Source organism: Lygodium microphyllum, chromosome 13 (genome assembly GCF_053477565.2).
Source record: "Lygodium microphyllum isolate KBCC chromosome 13, Lygodium_microphyllum_v1.1.10, whole genome shotgun sequence".
NCBI lineage: Eukaryota > Viridiplantae > Streptophyta > Polypodiopsida > Schizaeales > Lygodiaceae > Lygodium > Lygodium microphyllum.
The window spans coordinates 62,168,853-62,185,615 of NC_141147.1; positions in this window are offsets into that span (position 1 = coordinate 62,168,853).

Consider the following 16,763-nt stretch of genomic DNA (forward strand, 5'->3'; position numbering starts at 1 on the left):
TATTCTCTAACGATGAGATTTTGAAGCTGTTACAGAAATAGACCAAGGAAATTCTGGATGTCATGAAAGTGATCAACACTTCTGGAGTTTCCTTTTCCATGATCACTAATCCTATGTGGAAGTTGGTCTGCCAATTTCTCCAAGACAGGTTTATGCCTGCCAAAATGCCATCCCATTAGTTGTCCAAAGAGCTCTTTACAGCTTCAAGGATGGTGTTGAAAGGAGTAGCTATTGATTGGAGCACTTACCTACTCACCAAGATGGATCAACATTTCGTCAAAGTAACCAGGGGCAATGTCACAAATGTTACCTATGGATCCTACCTGTCTGCTTTCTTGACCTACTCATGTTTAAAGAAGACTGTTCCTCCACCTCCTCCATCTGATCCAGTACCTCCCCCTCCACCTTCAGAAGAATCAGAACCAATTGATATCGAGGATCTGGATTCTCCTCCTCCCCTGGTCATACAGCGCAAACACTTGAAGCGGGTGGCAAATAAGGCTCCTTTAGTTCTTCCTTTAGTTACAATTCCTGCTACATTTGGCAGTGACCTCCCTGCTTATCTCACATGTAACAACCTGTTCAGAGCACATAGAGAGGGTTCATTGGACATATCAGTCTCTTCACTGAGCAGTTTAGTGTCGGGAGATGCCATTCCATTTCTATGTAAAGACATCGAGAGTTCAATTGAACTTTCAGTGACAGCATGTGTTCAACAGCTATATGCTTCCTTTTATGAAGAACTGATGCAGTCCAAAAACCACTTGCATAAGGCAACATCCAAGTTGGCCTCTGCTAAAAACACATTAGCAGATCTATTGAAGCAGATGGAGCAACAAACCCACATGATTGAGACCCAAAGAGAAGAGATATCTTCTTTGAAGATTCAGTTAACAGAAGCTCAATCAGAGGTCACTAGAATCTCAAAGGAGAAGGAGAGGATATCCAAAAAAACACAAGAGTTTCAAACTCTTTTAGATGTAAAACTCTCAGCCTTACAGACTGTTAAAGACACAGTGGAATCACAAGCTTTCCAAATCAAGCAGTTGCACAACCAACTGGCAAAGTCACGGTCTGTTCCTCCAAGCCCTAATGTTCCACTAATCCCTTCTCTATCCAAGCAGGACTTGGCAGTTCTCCAGAGACAGGCTACCTTGTGTCCTCTATTTCAAGATAAAGTGGAAAGATTGCAGTCCAGGATGGATCTGCTATGGTCTACCTTTGAACATTTCCAGGAATATGTTCCTTCGGACTATTCTTTCTTTGTCCACTATCAATTGCAAAAGTTGGCCTTTTACATGAAGCTTTCAACGATGGATCTTCCTCTTCCAGAGGATGGTTGGAGTGGGGCTTGGTCTCTTGAGTTATTGATAGAAGTGGTCCGTATGGTGTTTGAAGATTCTATCATGACGGATACCATGTTGCTGTGATATATGTATCTACAGGGAGACTTGTTGATTCCAAATGAAGTAGATATGGCCTGGTATGTGAAAGATGTGGTTTTGCAAGCTGTTTTGTATGTCAACTATTTGGAGTTGCGAATAGATGACATGTTCCAGAGTTACTCCTCAAAAGTGGCTACTTGCCCTGATAATTCATGGCACTCAATGATTGATTCTGTGGTCTTGAATCAACAACAGAACACAGCTTCTACCTATGTACAGAGCACTAACCAACTGAGGGTGGATCTCTTAGCTCACCTTTCCAAAAATAATCTGTTTGATTCAACCTTTTTTTATGCCTATCAGAGAAGATCTGTCTTAGGTCCCTCTGTTCCTAGCCTATTGTATTACCAACAAATGGCTCATTGCTATGATACCTATTTTTCCCTTTATCAAACCAATTCCACAGGAATCTTACCCGTTCTTTTCCAACCTCAATCTTTTCCTCAAATTCCAATATTTACATATTGCTATTTTATCGAAGATAGAGTTTTTTTCCCTTCTCCACCATGCCCTTCTCCATCTATTCATATACCTTCTACCTTTCCTATTTATCAATTGACACCCTTCCTAACTGATTCCCTAAAATTTTCAGCCACTCCTTCTTTAACCTATTCCTTCTTTTATGATTTTGCCTACCCATCTCTTCATCCACTTTTACTTATTCCACTGCCATCTCCTGCCACTTCTATCTCTCAACCCCCTCAGTTGGTTAGTGAATATGAAGGGTTTGATCAGCAGCTTCCCAGAAGACGAGGATGGAGCTCGAATGATTCTCTTACAGGACCTCAGATAAACTGGCCAATAATTCCAGGAGATTGGACAACTGCCAGTCAAGCATACCAGAACTACCTTCATTTTGCTTACCAATATTCACAATCTCTAGATCCTTCGGTGAGATTGACAGCTCATTTTGCTTGGTATCTAGCATACATGCATAGGCATTCCCATAATGATCAAAAGGCCATTCCAAAACTTTGTATGAATGTCAATGTGAACATTGACTCCCACGAGTTGGATGTCCTATATTTTCATGTCCTATGTCTCCCTAGTAGATACCTTGTCTTGCTAGAAAGGATGTGCTGCTTGCAGTTCTTTCAAAATCCTCCAAAGACATTTGTAGATGAATCCTTCTCCAAGGATCGCTTTCGAAACCACCAAGCCTTCAAAAGGGATCATCTTCATTGATGCCTTTGCAATGTATCTTGGATGATTCTTAATGATATATATCTCTTTTTGGAGGTGTCATTCAGATGGTTGTGTTAGTGTTTGTGTATGTGTTGTATTAATTGTATGTGCTGAGTTCGTGCTGATTGAGAATAACTTGTTCGAGAGCTCTTTTCAACCTATGGAAAGTTGAAAGCCTATGGTGGAAAGCTGAAGAGAACCTCTTATATCCTTTATAAATTTGTTATGGCTTTTAAATGATTAATCAGATGAGTTAATGAATAACGGAAGTTTTCCTTTAGTAGTATATTTCTATCAGATACAGGTGATAAGTTGGGGTCGTAGTTTAGCAAGATTATTGAAGATCTGAAGGAATATAAAATTGAGCTATTTAATGAACTTATATTATTCTTTTCCTTAGGTTGCGAGGACGCTTCCTTTCTAATTGTGGGGATATGTTGAGAGTGAAAAAAGACTGAATTTTTGACTGATTTTTGTTGTTTTGAGGTCTGAATGATTGATTTTTGATGGATTTAGAGTGATGTATGGTTGTTAATGGAAGTATTTGAGAGTGTTTTGGATGATATTGATTATGTTTTGGAATTCCATGATGATTCTCAGTGGAGATATGAGGTTCTGTGATGTTCTGTTGAGGTTCTGATTAGTTCTGTATACCTTCTGTATAGCTTCTGTTTTGTTCTGATTGTCTTCTGTATGAAGTATGGATTAATGATTGATGAAGATTGAGATCTTTTGAAAGTTATTGAATAGTTTTTTATAGTTTGGAATGGTTTGAGTATGAGTTATGAGGTTCTGATGACCTTCTGTAACCTTTTGTAGACCCTCTGTAGAGCCTCTGTCTCTGCTCTGTCTCTGTACTGTAACTGTACTGTAGTTGTTCTGGTACTATACTGTAATTGTTCTGTAGACCTTCTGTAAGTGTTTTGTAGAATGTATGTGTGATTTTGAGAAAGTTTTCTAACCTTTGGAAATGATGAATCTAAGTTCAAAAGAGCTAAAGCAAGTGGAAGAAACAACTGCTGAAGACTGAAGAGAAGACTAAGTGACAGTGACAGTAGTGAGCTGTGAAAAGACACAGTCGCTCTGGTGACTCTTCATATCAGGCATACCTCTTGGGAGGTGCATCCACGACCTAAGAAGGATTATTGAGGGTTATTATGAGAGCATTGTAGTGAGGAGATGATGTATTATTGATAGAGAGAGAGAGAGAGAGAGCCAGAGATAGTCAATTCTATCAAAACAGTGTAACTGTATATGAGAGATTGAGAGAGAGAACTATGAAGACATTGAAGATGAATAATATGTGATTGATTTCCATTCAAAGATGGTGTATTCTTTTGTGTTCTTTGTTCTATTGAAGGATTTTATGAAGATGTTGAAGATTATGGTTGATTCTATCAAATCCGTGGGAGAAATCTACTATGATGCTGCGTGAAGAATTGTTGTTTTCTTTGCTTTGATGATCAAAAGAATGAAATAAAATCTTGTTGATTTTACAAGATAGATTTTCTTGCAAGATAATTCCCTTTTCCTTGATGTTCCTCTTGGGGCTCCATTGACATTGTGCATTTTGATTCTACCAAACATTTTGTTGCTGTTATCCATAATCATTTTGAGTCTCACCACAACCTCCAAGAGGCTACATGAGCCTTGCCACCTCTAGCACTCTAACTAGAGTAAAAGATAGTATCTCTGCTCTAAGAGGTACTTAAGCCTATATTCAAACCAAGTTTGACTTCTTCATGTAGCAGTGATGCAAGTAAATCATCCCAATTAGGGGGGTTTAGTCGTACAAAAATAGATGTGTCAAAGGCTTTGTATTGCTGCTTACTCAAGTCATTCAAAGTAATGATAATCATGTCATCATCCTCGACCTTTAACCCAATAGAAGCAAGATGATTTGCAATGGTTTTAATTTTCATGGTATAAGATTGTATGCTTTTGCCATTTATTAACATGTTATTGAATTGCTACTTCAATTGAATTTTCTGTGCATGAGTGACATTGCTAGAGTTCTTCATAAGAATCTTACACGTATTCTTTGGAGTCTATAATGGTACCAATTCAAGACAATGCAATGTCTTTTCAGCTAGTTAACAATGGTGCCTTCAAATAGTATCCACAACCTTATTACAGTTTACTAGGTGTAGCTGCAAATATCATCAACTTCTCAAGACATAAACCAAGTGTATGTACCACAATCAGTGGTAGTGTAACCAATCCACTGGAAGTACCCGATCGATATCAAACTACTTTATGGATGACCTATCTTGATAGGTGCTAGCTATAAACCATATTAGAGCAACAAAATAACAATTTAACTCACTCAACACATGGCCAAATCAGCTCAAAAACATCTCAAGACATCACCACAACATCTCAACATCAAAACATGCCCATACAAGCACTAATAGATGCATAGAACTCATGCCAACATGCAATGAACCCTTTCATAGTTAATGATAAGTAATCTATAATAACTAGCAATAAAAAAGTGTGTAATAACTTAGGTATTCTTAGCTCAATAGCACCTCATAGCATCTCAAAAATTTTCCATAACACTTGAGAGTTACAACATGTCCATATGAGCATCATTGATTGCATATGTACCATATAAACATGAAGTAGAGTCTTCACTCAGATGGTAACCAACCAAAACCCTATTATAACTAGCAATAAATCACTTTTGAGCTGAGCAACTAATGCTCAGATCATCTCACAAGGCATCCCACAGTAGTCAAGTGTCATTTGGACACAAGTCTATGAAGAGATAAGCATCGTTGAAGCATCATTTAATCAAAGTGTACTATATATTGTAGCACTCTATCTGCTATATGTAGACAACAACCGAGGATTATTGCCTTCTTGAAGTGCCCAAATACCTAACTGTAATGCCAATCTTGGTGCCAAAACATGAGAGAGAGAGAGAGAGAGAGAGAGAGAGAGAGAGAGAGAGAGAGAGAGAGAGAGAGAGAGAGAGAGAGAGAGAGAGAGAGAGAGAGAGAGAGAGAGAGAGAGAGAGAGAGAGAGAGAGAGAGAGAGAGAGAGAGAGAGAGAGAGAGAGAGAGAGAGAGAGAGAGAGAGAGAGAGAGAGAGAGAGTAGTGGAAGGAGAAGGGAGGATAGTGAAGAGAAGAAGAGGAGAACAAGAAGGAAAGGGAGAAAAGGGGATAAAGAGGAGAGAAAAGTAGATGAAGAGAAGAAATCAAAGAAGATAAGAAAAGAAGAGAGAACAGGAAGAGAGAAGGGAAGTAGAGAAAGGCAAGGATAGGAGGAAGAGGAAAAGAGAGGAAGGGAAGAGGGTTGCAACCATTTGGACCGACACTTCAAGCACAAAAAGGTTGTTGGCATCGTGCGAAGATCTCTCTCTTTTCCATCTTGGAAAAGATATGTCCACATCCTTTGAGATCCCAATACCCATTGTGACAACCCCATCTTCCCTTCCAAAGGTCTTGTCTCATAAAGGCCCTACCTAGGCTCTCAAGAATCGTAGCTACACCATTCAAGTCCAATGAAGTTGGAGCTTTGTACATGAGAGGTTCTACATCAACGATGGCCTCGAAGAGACAAAGCTCTCGAGCAAGAAGTATTGGAGCTGCAAATAAAGTTGCAAGCATGGACAACACAGTGTCTTATATAAACCAATCTTGGGTTTTTTCCTTGTATAATTTCAAATCAAATCAATAAAATATAATATCATTTCATTAAATTATAATACAAGTTTCATAAATTAGGGAATAAAATTTACCTTAAGGGATAGGATAAGAATGATCAATGTTAGAAAATTAAATATTGAAAGAAAAAACATGAAAAATTTTTAATACTTAACTTTCTTTCTAAATAATAAAAGAAAATGGGACATGAGAAGTTAATTAGAAATTAGAAAAAAATTAAAAGGTACTTTTAAGCTAAGCCAATTGCATCAAGAATCAGATTAAATAATAGCATTTAAAAAATCAATTAAAAGTTTTTATATAAATCTAAATTTGACAAAATAAATACATCAAAATTTTAAGGTATCTCTAATCATTTCGTAATAAGAAATGGAAGATTTAATTTAGTTCAAATTTATTTTTAATTTTGTTAAACATAAGTTAAGTACATAGAAATACATTGTCCTTTGATTGAATAAAGTGCACATGTTTTCAAATAAGATAAAACTCTTTAGGAAAATCAAATAATTTTACGTAATCTGATAAAGGACCATAAGATAATTGGAATATGCTACATAGTGAAAGGAGGTTACAATCCTTATCTGAGGGAGCAAATACAAGGGTCTATTAATCCCTTCCTTGAAACATTAGATATTTAAACCCTTTAATAAATAAGGTACACCTTTGATGAATTACTTATGGTGAATCTCTAAGCGATTTTGCGCTAGGAAGACCCAAATGTCTTGATTTAGCTTTCCTAAACTAAGCCAAGACTTGGACGCTATCGTGTCGCTACGTGGACACAATGTGAAAAACTCTAGAGTGCATCATCATTCGACTTTCTTATTAATCTAGAGAGCCAATGTCATCTTAGTCATTAGTGCTAGTGTCTGGTATGGACGGTTCAAGAATACTAGATTTTTGGACAAATTTAGCATAATTTTTATATTTTGAATATTATTTATTATAAATATCCTAAAAAGCTATGGAAACTTCTAGAATAGGATGGCATGCAAAAAGCAAGTGGCTTTCTCAACTAGTTTGGGAGATTTCATGCAGAGTGTACAACATGCTCAAAGGCATAGCTATCCAACATCTATTCACTCTCATGGGAGTGGGTCAAGGGAGTAAGCGCCCATTGGAGCTGAGATGATGCTGGAATTGTAATGGAAGCAGGTTGGAAACTAGAACACGACAGTCTTAGGAGGGCTGGAATTGGCAAATGCAGTAGTTTAGCGTCTGAATAGGAGTGTAGTTGGTCACATGCACCAATAGGGAGTTGGGTGACAGCTGGTAAAGTGGTATCTGATATAGGGTAGCCTGCACTATTGCAAATAAAGGATGAAATAGAGACAAACAAAGCTGGGCAATAGAATGGCCTACTACAATTGAAAACACAACAATCTAGGCACCACTAGCAAGTCGCGAGCTGATGTGGTAGTAGGAGGCAGGGTTTCCAGGTGCTAAGGAAGATGTAGCAATAGTCAAAGAAGTGATGACTGGAACTTGCAAAAAAGGGATGGATCAAGTGTTTGGACAACCTCCTACCTATAGATGTGGATCATCCCAAAGTGTAGTATTTGCTTATGGGACACAAAAACTTTGATTTTTTTTTGCATTTTGGGGATGTTTTAGAACCATGAAATCAAAATTGAGACTTGCAAAGGGTAGTAATTAACTCAGCTTGTAAAGCACTTAATCACAATCAGTATAATTCATGATTAACTTCACACAAGAAGAGATAGAATGCTCTTGCTCACAGAGAAAAGGCACAGATTGGCCCCAAAGCTTGGCATCCCTTCCAATACTTCTTTAAGATTACTAGAGCTCTTCAAATTGAGTGCAAAGTAACTAAATTTTGCTCTGAAACCTTTCATTTTTGCCAGCAGTAGACTTTACCAACAACTTGTTCTTGTATGTGCTCTTCATTTTTTCTTTCTCAGTAAATCACAAGCTGCTCTCATTAAGTGTGATTAAAAGTCTCTAGAATTGACCGTGTCTATCATGAAAACTTCAAATCTTGCATAATATTCTAGAAAAGATCTTTTATGCAAAGCAAGATCATTGCCAAACAACAACTAGTAGATTCTGTGCCATTTTGATTAGAGAAAGTGCAACAAAGAAGAATTGGCTAAATCTCACGTGTCGTGATCGTAGTTCACAAGCATCAAGCAACACTCTAAACTAGGAGAAAAAGGAGTGATCTAGGGGATTTCTAATCAGGTGTCCTACAGTTTTACCCCCTTTAGGAGCCAAAGGAACCATCAGATTTGCGGTCTGAGTAGTAGAGAAGAAGCTACTATTTTGATGTATGTTTTTGGTCTACAAGGGAGCTCCAAGAGATCTAATGCTTGGAGATGGCTTTTGAGTAGTGCCAGACAAGGAATTTCAGGTTCTATCAATACATAGTGCTTTGATTCATTTCCTTTGTCTTTATCTCGTGTATCTCCTTTCTATTATTTTTCTTCTGTTCTATCTCTTATTCTCTACTTCCTTCTATCTCTGATCCTCAGTGGATACGACCTTTCGACTAAAACCCCTCGGACAACGTATTACATCAACACATAGAAAAAGATGTCTAAAATCAATCTATCAACCAAAGTTTGCAATAGATTTACTTCTTTAACCTCAAAAGAGAGGATGATATGGTAAGAGAATAAGACTATTGTAAAATTCCATGACTTTGACCTAGCAAATGCCCTATATGAAGTCAAACTGGATGTGAATTTGCTACAATTAATGCAAGTGTTACCTAGCATTTGCAAGGAGTTCAAGAAAATCCTATGAATGGGTTACATTGTAGAGTCCATTAGTGTCAATCGAGTGAGCAGTGAATGGTGGGAGCATGTGGAGAAACACTGCCCTAGGGTGTATGTGTTACATTGTAGAGTCCATTAGTGTCAATGGAGTGGGCAGTGAATGGTGGGAGAATGTGGAGAAACACTGCCCTAGGGTGTATGTGTATGTGGATGGCATATTAATGGAAAGTACAATGGTTCTAGGCTCGTCTATGAACATAATGCATATGGACTTATTGGAGAGCCTTGGTCTACCCATCCAAAAGGATGTCATGATGATCCTAAAAATGGATAATGACAATTTGACATAGCCAAAAGGAGTGGCATCTCAAGTATATGTAATCATAGTGCATATTGAGTGTGTTCTTGACTTCCGTGTTATTTGATTTATTGGGAGCTATTCTATCAGTTGTTGCTTGGATGGCCATGGATCTTACACTCCGTTTATTTGGTTGATATTCCATCTAGTTAGTTTATCTTTGGGCATGGCTCGAAGAGAATCATGTTGGATGCTTACCGTGAGCGCCCATTGAATGAAAGAGCCTTACCTCCCATTACAAAATGGGAGGCACTAGAGGGTACCCTCTACCATGCTCAGGTAAGTTACTCATGAATATATGTGGGTTCAAAATACATTATTCTTAAAATACCATTTTTTATATACAGAAGGGTGTAATTTAATGGGGTTATTTACAGATTGAATAGAAAAGGGTTATGTTTTATTCAGGAAAAATTCACAGATAAGGATATATATAAATAGGCCTTGAACGCACGTGATGTAGAGGATATACATATAGTAGCTTCCCCGAGCTACCATAGGAACATCAAGCTCCAATGATTCTAATGAGGGTAACAAAGGAGGTCTATCAACAAGCATGTTTAAATGAGCCGATAGGACCAAAAGATCAAGTGCATGATGTTTGGGGGGTCAACCTATAAGAAATCATCTATATAATGTGCATTCAAAGGAAATCAAGAAATACCCTTTCTTTACATGCTATAAGGTCTTTAAAAGATCCCTTTTACTTTACTAAACTTGTGATTTTTTTCAAATCATAAATTAAAATGTTTATAAATATAATCTCGTAAATTTTACTAAATATAATACCCATTCTTTTAAACTCATGTGATATTTTACATGTTTAATAAGGTGGACCTCCCGAGATGTAATGTTGATGTAGTAGAGTAGGATCATAGGACTCTTAATGATCCCCATCCTATCAAACTCGGTATTATATTATTTGATGATGATTGTGTAGACTATGTGTCACTTCTATAAGAGTTTAAGGATGTATTTGTATGGAGCTACGATGAATTGAAGGGGATTTTTCCTACTATTTCCATGCATATGATTCTATTGAAAGAAGGTAGGAAGCCAGTAAGACAGAAGATTAGACGAATGGCTTCTGAGTTGAGGAAGCCTATTTTTTAGGAATTGATATATCTAAGGAAGATAAGTCTAATTTTCCTAGTTGAACACACTGAATGATACTTTTGTTGGTTGTGATAAGGAAGAAGAAAAACAATCAAATCTGCTTGACATGTGTGGATTTCAAGGAGCTAAACAAATAGACTATGAAGGATTACTACCATTTTTCCTTTTTTGATTAGATCCTAGATCAGTTAGCAAGGCAAGACATGTATCATTTCATGGATTATTTTGTAGGCTACAATCAAATGGCCATAGCTAAGGATGACAAGCTTAAAACAATATTTATCACCATCTTTTTGTAACTTTGTATACCATCTTATGACTTTTGGCTTATGTAATGCCCTTGGGTCTTGCCAAAGGACAATTGAAAAGATGTTTGTTGATATTTCCCCTAAAGAACTCAAGGTTTTTATAGATGATTTGGAAGCTACCATGATCTCAAATAGATAGCTCATCCTTTTGCATAAATATTTTGAGCATTATTGTGAGTGCTATATTACATTAAATCCTTAAAAGTGTTATTTGAGGTTCGTTATGGCTTGTTGTTGGGTCATGTTGTAAGTGTGATTAGTATCGCCACTAATCCTAAGAAAGTACTAGTCATTGTGGCCATGAGCCCACCCACCAACCCTAGGGAGGTTCATAGTTTTATCTCATCTGAGGGCTATTATCATCGGTGCATTAGCGCATTGGCTAAGCTTGCTTTGCCTTTCACAAACTTGTTATCGCATAACCATGTGTTTGAATGGATTGAACCATGTAAGGTAGAATTTGAGGATATTAAGATGCAACTGCCAAAATGCCAGTACTTAAGGATCCTTAAAGAGGTTAATTTTTCTATATCTTTACGACTACAACCATGCACAATATCAATTGATACGCACTACTTTATCATCCGGTTTTGTTTGCTATGGTATTTACCACCAAGAAGTTTGAACATTACATTCTTTATGAGAAGGCAATGTTCATCACCAAGGTTGAGGAACAATGCTTATTGTTGAACAAGATTCAAGCCCCCCCTGAATTTCATAGCCAAGTGATCAATATCTTTACAGAAATTCAACTATGAGATTGTGAGTAAGTTGCCAAAATTACAAGGAATTGTTTAATGTTTAGTAGATTTTGGTGAGCTTAAGGAAGAGTAGGTTGATATCAATGGTGACTACAAAGAGTTACGTAAGCTTGATGCAGCCTCAACATATCATGATATGCACCTATTACACATTATCTATCCACACGTAACCCGGCATCAGCTATTTCTAAATCTGAGAAGAGGAAGATTAAGCAACAAGCACTTTACTTTTCCATCATAGTTGGTGTCTTGTACAAAAGTGGAGTAGATGAGGTGTATTGTTGTTGCATGGTGCCTAATGAGAGGCCATTTATTTAGAGGAATTCCAGGATTCAACATATCAGATTCATTTTCTAAATGGCTTACTACCCACAAGGCTTTACGTATTGGATATTGGTGGGACTTATTCTTTTCTAGGATGCTTTTCAATATGTTAAGCATTGTGATATCTAACAGGTATGATGCTAGGAAAAATCATAAAAGGTTGCTAACCCCATTCTGGTGAGCTTACCCTTTGAAAAGTGAAATATTGATTTCATTCTGGACCTATGCATCCTTTGTCTACCACACGGAATAGTTATATCATTGTGGCGACAAACTACTTTACAAAGTGGTTTGAAGCTTTTTTTACAATGAACGATAATGCCAAGGAGATAGCTAGTTTTATTTTGGAGTAGATTGTTTGCCATTTTGGTCCATCTAAAGAGCTTGTGTCTGACCACGGGACACATTTTTTAATAAAGTAATTGAGGCTTTGACAGAAGCTCTAAATATTAAACACAATAAGATTATACCTTATAACCTTCAAGCAAATGGGCATGTAGAGAGCACTAATAGCAACTTGTGGGGATTTTATCTAAGACTGTATTCGGAGTTAAGCGTAATTGGGATAAGAAGTTGTATGTGGTTGTTTGGGCTTATAACATGATATTCAAAAGAGCTACAAGCCACACCCCTTTCAAATTAGTATATGGAGAAGAGTATGGTTTGCCTTTGGAGATTGAGCTACCTACAATCAGGTTCACTCTAAATCATTCTTTGGGTGACAAGGAAGCATTACAAGAAAGGTTCACTTCCCTTGCACATCTTGATGATATCAAATTGCAAGTATTCTTACATTAGGAAGTAGGAAAGAAGCGGATGAAAGTGCTTCATGACCTTCATCCTAAGAAGTACAAAATTTCCAAGCCTAGTCAATTGGTTCTATATTATGATGCCCATCGTGAGCTATTCCCAAGAAATTTAGAACCCAAGTGGGATGGCCCTTATAAGTTCATTCGCATAGGAAAGAATGGCTCTACAACCCTTTTAGTGGATTTGCAAGGGATAGAGTCCAAAACTAAAGTAAACTTTTATAAATTGAAGCCCTATTATGTGTAGGGGCTAACATCAAACTTAGAACCTTTGTAGGTCTTCCAAGATCCAACTCAAACTTGCAAAGGGATCCAAGACTATTGGATGAAAAAGGTTATTCCTTATCTTGAGCATCCATATTTAGAGTAGTGTTACGACCAAGGAAAACTTTATTTGGTGGATTGAGGGTTATCACATTACTAAATGGCAAGATGAATCCTTCACATGGGACATATGAGTCTATTGTCACTATTGCCATCGAGTTCTTACTAGTGTTCCCACTGAGTATAGTGAGGAATAAGGGATTGTACCTATTTTTGACCCCCTCTCCAGATTAGACTTTGATTATCATAAGTACAAGTAGATTGATCATTATAGTGGTTTACATCAATGGAGCCTTAGTATATACATTATACTTTGATAGACTTCTTGAGGACGTGCTAATTACGCTAAAAGTGGGGGGAGGGGGGAGCATTGCATATGCAATGCCCAAAAGTCATTGCATGTGCGTTGCATTGGAATGCGGTTAAGGATACAATATGTGATGTTTTTGTGTCACTTATACGACATCTTATGCATCCCATATGCGATAGCAAGTGTTGCTTAAGCGATTAAAAAAAAGGTGTCGCTTAAGCAACTCTCGAATGTTCTTTTTTAAAAATTTGTACAGCACTCCTTACTCCCTCTCACTCACACACATACCTACTCTCTCTCTCACTCACACACATATTTGGTCTCTCTTTCTCTTATATACACATACACTTTCTCTCTCTCTCTCTCTCTCTCTCTCTCTCTCTCTCTCTCTCTCTCTCTCTCTCTCTCTCTCTCTCTCTCTCTCTCTCTCTCTCTCTCTCTCTCTCTCTCTCTCTCTCGATCCGGAGGATTCTTGATCTACATCGACAGCAGACTGAGATCCGATGACACTTGACACATTGGATCTCAGATCTCCAGTTTGCTCTTTCTCCACCGCCGATGTACCACATCCTGCATCCAGGAGGGATCACCTGCTATTAGCGACTTCGACGACTGCTACTACATCCCAGGATAGTATATCTCCCTGCATCTGTTACATATACATATCGCACCACTTTATCACAGCCGACAGTTGTTCCCCTATCATAGCCGACATTTGTTCCCCTTTTGTAGCCATTATCTGGAGTACCAGAGCTACATACGCACATACACATACACGACACTTATCACACTCACAGCACCGTATTTTCAGTTTCCAGTTTTTAGCTTTTCATTTAGCACTTTTATTTTGGATAGCTGGACCTCATCAGTTGTATCACAGTTTGTCTCATAGGCCAGTTTTGGTCTTTAGAAGACGTTAATATAACTTTCTTTCTTTCTTTCTTTCTCTCTCTCTCTCTCTCTCTCTCTCTCTCTCTCTCTCATTCACACACATACTTGCTCTCTCACTCTCTCTTACTCTTATGCACACATACACTTATTCTCTCACACACACTCTCTCTCACTTACACACACACACACACTCACTCACTCTCTCTCTCTCTCTCTCTCTCTCTCTCTCTCTCTCTCTCTCTCTCTCTCTCTCTCTCTCTCTCTCTCTCTCTCTTGTGTGCATGCAAACGCAACATTGAGTATAAAATAGACCTGCTCTCATACAGAACAACACATACATCGATCACTTATGCAAGACATAGCATGGATCATGGTATGTACTTTCTTTTTTCTCTACTAATCAAGGTTTTTTTTAAAAACATTTTATCAAACATGAGACGATTCACAAAACTTTTGAAAAACACTTTATCAAATATGAAATGATTCAATCAGATATATATAAATCATTATATATACAATGTCATGGGTATGTCATAGAATGTGTTACACGAGTCTGATCAAGTATGTGGGAAAGAGTGGGAGAGGGGAGCTAGTGATTGGATGCGCTATCGGATGTGCTCTCTATATCTCCATGGGGCCTCAGTGGCTCCGGAGGTAGTCGCGCTGCAGCAGCTCGGGTCCGCTCCTCATCTATCCTCTTACCCTCTGCCTCCTCTCAGGCGACAACATCCATATCTATCTCACCATGAATCTCCTGCATCAATAAAGATCAAGTATTGACACAATTAACAAATTGAACTATTTAAAAAATACTTGAAAATTTATCTAAAAGTAATGCAATGGATACTCACAAAAGGGTGTGGCGGAGGAAGCCTCCCTTGAAGGGCTTTGTACCCCTCAAAAGTCGTTGTCTGAATCTCTGCTACCATCAGGGACGATCGTAATCTTTGGTTTGTTCAAAAATAGATCCAAAGTTAGATTATTTGGGTTATTTTTCTTTCTTATATGCTTCTAATTACATAAACAATAAAAACCTATGATATATACTTGCAAAGTAAGCAACAAAACAATCTCTCCCCATGCAACCCCTATATTAGTTCATTGAAATCAAATGACAAATTATATTATACAATTTTAACTCTATAGGATTTTTTAATTCAAAATATTTCAATAAAGCGATTAAAAAAGGTACACTCTACTATGGAAATGTCATTCATAATACTCCCGATGGAAGTACATCCACGACTCCTCGAGAAATACAACAAGCATCTTGATGCTAGGATCATGTGCATACCTCCTAATTGTGTTTAAAAAAAGAGTGTCAATATACTATTTCAATTTTATATTTCTTACACTAGCATGCACACTCTATTTGTGAGTCAATGAATAAAAAAGATCAGCACCAAGTTTAATCTCTTTTATCTCTATTTATGCAGATTCAGATTCCTCTTGTACACCATCACCTCCGCATTAAAGTCATGGTGGTCCTGAGGCATTCCTAATTCTAGAGAGTATTCCACATGAATCAGAGTCGTCATCTTATTATGAGGAGGAGCAAATTCTATGTTGGTATGATAGATGTTGAAGCTCGTATCGGAGGCCACGACACCAGCATCGTTCCCACCATGAGTCAGAATATGGTGTTTTTGTTCATACACCAGCACCAACACAACAACATCGGCCTATGGTTAGTGTTCTTTACATCCTATTTACATTATTTTCATTTTTCTCGAAGGTACATATTAGTAATCATCACATTACACATGTAGGAATATGCAACTTCATTTGATGGTGAAGATTACATCTATGGCTGAGATACTTGTCATTCTCGTACATGGCTTGGTCAGGAAATCCAGCAACTGCAACTTGATATCTTGTGATAGCCCCTACCTCCTGGCCTTGAGAGTGAGACATCTCACGATTATGCATTGCTTGATCATCTATGACCTCTTATACAAACGTAGGATTGTAGGCTCTATGGAGGATGGCAAGGAGGATCACTTCCTAGAGATGGAGAGACTTTTAGCTTTTGGGGCGCTCGCTATATGGTAGCTCCTTCTAGTATTATAGATGGAGGACGTGGCCTCTTCATTGCACAATACCTAAAAGTTCCACCCGATTCAAAGGTGACACTTATGTGCTTTTGCAAACCCATATATGGATGGGGTCCATGGCACCAACTAGTGTGGTATACTTTGAGCATGAACACTTATGGTATGTGCCTCAATGCAGCCTCTCTTTCAGATAGAGGCATCACTCATGCTCAAGGATAGAGACTTTATATAGATGGGAGACCATACACACAAGGAAACATAGTAGGTCTAATTAATAGTAGTCGAGGAAGAAGCGCAATAACCAATTGCATATTTGTGGAATGTGAAAATGGTCATGAACTAGGATAGATGAGTAGAGATGTTCCAAGATATATTCTTGTCAATGCCATTAGATCATTGCATGCTGGTGATGAACTATTGGCAAACTATGGATATCATAGAAATGCAAGTGCATCTCCAACTTTAGAT